The sequence below is a fragment of the Diachasmimorpha longicaudata genome, chromosome 15, assembly GCF_034640455.1.
Source record: "Diachasmimorpha longicaudata isolate KC_UGA_2023 chromosome 15, iyDiaLong2, whole genome shotgun sequence".
Lineage (NCBI taxonomy): Eukaryota > Metazoa > Arthropoda > Insecta > Hymenoptera > Braconidae > Diachasmimorpha > Diachasmimorpha longicaudata.
The window spans coordinates 3420790-3423758 of NC_087239.1; positions in this window are offsets into that span (position 1 = coordinate 3420790).

A 2969-nucleotide genomic window follows, 5' to 3' on the forward strand; every position below is an offset into this window, starting at 1 on the left:
TCCAACTGTAAATTAATTTTTGATAAACAGTTTGAAATGTCAACTCCAATACTAGATTTTAGAAATATTAAACTAATTGTGTGCTATATGTATACACTTCGTATGAAAGAGTATGACATGAGCTGATTTCATATCGTTGATGGACATTTGGTTCATCTGAGGGTTTATTCGTTGATGCTGTTTTCTAGGCGTTTGGTGAGTCCTGGGATATGTTCTGATTTTCCATTCAACCACCAGTATTTTTCATTGAGTTCCGTTTAGGGATCTGAACTTCGGAGTTCATGATGGTGGAACCTTTTTATTGGCTGCATGTCTCCAGACGTAGTATATGATATAGATATTTTTGTTATTTTTTATTATTCCCAAACTAGAGTGCATCACTAACTGGCAATACCCCACTCGCCCAACTATTGCAGTCGGTTCCTTAATGAGTACTATTTTCATTTCATTTTTGTAAACTTGAAATATTGTATTTACGCCTTTTTGTATTTATCATTTATATAGTTCGTTATTTATTTACACATGGTTTGTCACTTCAATCGCAGTACAGCAGAATAGATTGATAAGAATCAACAAATAAATGGCGAGTAAACTTCCTGTTTAAAAATTAAGTAAACATCAATATTCACGAAAATCTAGATGACACCAACTCCTTGTCAGTTATCTGAATGTTGACTAGACAAGCTCATGAAACCCCAGATACTAGTCCTACGAGTCGTACTTTTATGTAAAAATTACACACCATGAATTATCGATTGACTAAACTACAAAATGGATGAATGGAAAAGAAACCGAAAATTGAAAAATCTGACGATTACAAAACTTCCGTTCAGATGGAAAAACTGATAATTTTTTTATTATATTCTAACAATATATTGCATTCAATGATTTTCATGCCATAAATTATAACAAAACTGCAGCACCTAAAAATTTAGCAATATATCTGTATAAATTCTGCTCTTTTCCTCTATTAATTCATTTCTCCCACCGTACGCAAATACAGTCTCGAATGAAAAGCACAAGCGAGACGAAACTCCGGAGCGTTATTCAATTTTTTGCAAAAAGCGACGAATAAAAAAAAAACATGGTACATAACAAACGAGGAGAGAGCAAATAAACAGGGGGATTTCCCCCATTCCATCGCACCGTGTATTATTTACACGACGCTCTTTTACGCGTCGAGTACATACAGGTGGAAGATTCATATTCTATTTGCCGGGTTGAATTTTATGAAATTATCACGAATTCGTGGTCAAACGGTAATTGCTTTTTTCACTCATCCTGCGCTGATGAAGTCCAATTAATGAATGGAAATGAATGGAGATGGAGTGGGGAGTGTTGCAGGAGGAACACGAATTCTCGTGATATTTAAGCCGGAGATTTTGCGATGGCCTGGAGTTGGAAGGTAATTTCTTTTGTTCCCCTTCATCCGGTAATTCTGGATATTAAGAAGTAATTAATTGTCATGAGTACCTTCATAGGCTTTCCATATGATCAAGACAATTTCTCTGGTCTAGCGGTGGATTGTTACGGCTGTGGAACCGACACAGAATTTATATTTGGATGGGCTATAAGTGGTGCCTGGTCACAGAATATTTTTTTGCACAGGAAAAAAAATATCTTCAGTGTTCTGAGCTCTGCCCCTCCTATTGGAGCCACTACAGATGGCGCTGTGACCCCCCCCCCCTACTCCGCCCCCCACTCTTTGACAGTTCTCTGACGGCCGAGTCTCATTCAACAGTTTTTGGGAACCGAAAAGAGACGGAATTTGGTGAGATTCGACTGACGACCGGATACACCATGAACGACTGCATAAGTCGGCATCCCGCAGGGGGTGTAATGGCGGGTAAAACCGTCCTTGCATACGGGGTGTGACGACCCTGCGGACCCTGAGTCGAATTGGGGACCTCCCGACACGCTCGAACGCATTTGAAATACGATTGTTCTTCGTGTGCGCCTCACTGGGGACCAAAACCTCAAGATGGTTCAACCTGTACTAGCTGGACCCCATCTGAGGTTGGACGGAAGTACTTGAAATGTGATAATGCCAAGAGCGCAGTCTGTGCTGCTGGTAGTGCATGGTGGCCAAACCATTCAAAATAGTACTCTTCCCTAAAGCTCTAAATTCGCAAATATCTTTCGTGTGTTTCATTATATAGAGCATTGGGACTCGATAATATGACCAAAAATAAATATGGAAACTAAACCATGGAAATCGGTACCTCGCTGAGTTCTAAATTCCATCAGATGTTCTTCTGATTGTAACGGCGTCATTTGTGAATTTAGAAGATGTACCATTGAGGAGCAATAATACTTGAGGTTCTACATATCTGGGCATATGCCAGGGTCTACCTCCCCGAGGTTCCCCGTGGGTGCCATGTCGGTACTTTGCAAAAAATGGTGGCACTGCAGTGAAAGTCCTCCAGGTTGCTGGCACATCTGGATTTTTCCAAGACCGAGGAGACCCTGCCGCGGTTTCGCAGTTTCCAAAAACTATAACCTGTCAAGTTTATTTTCATCAAAGGCATCGACTGCATAAGTCGGCATAATTATGTCAGCTTAATATCAGTTTTGAGCCATTTAATGCGATTAGTTCCCGCGTTTTCTGTGAAATGGAGTAGAGAAAATGGCGGTCGTTGGGAGAATGGAGATGGTGGGGATCAATCAGGTGTCATCCAGCGCCGCGTCGTGGTGTCAGAAACAACCTCGATAGGACGGACACGTGAATTCTATAGGGGTGTTGGGTTTAGTGTCAAGGGGTTGGATTTATTGTCGAGGGGTTGGGGGAGGAAAATTTTTCGGAGCTGTTACAAACTTTTTTCGGAGGGTTCCGTAATTTTCACATCACTTTTCTATGAAAAATTGCGATACCGTCACTTAAATGTTCTTAGTCACATTGGTAATCAGTAAACGAAGTCAAATTCCGTCGTTTTGACGGAATATTTACATTCGCGTAGCTCTCGAAAATT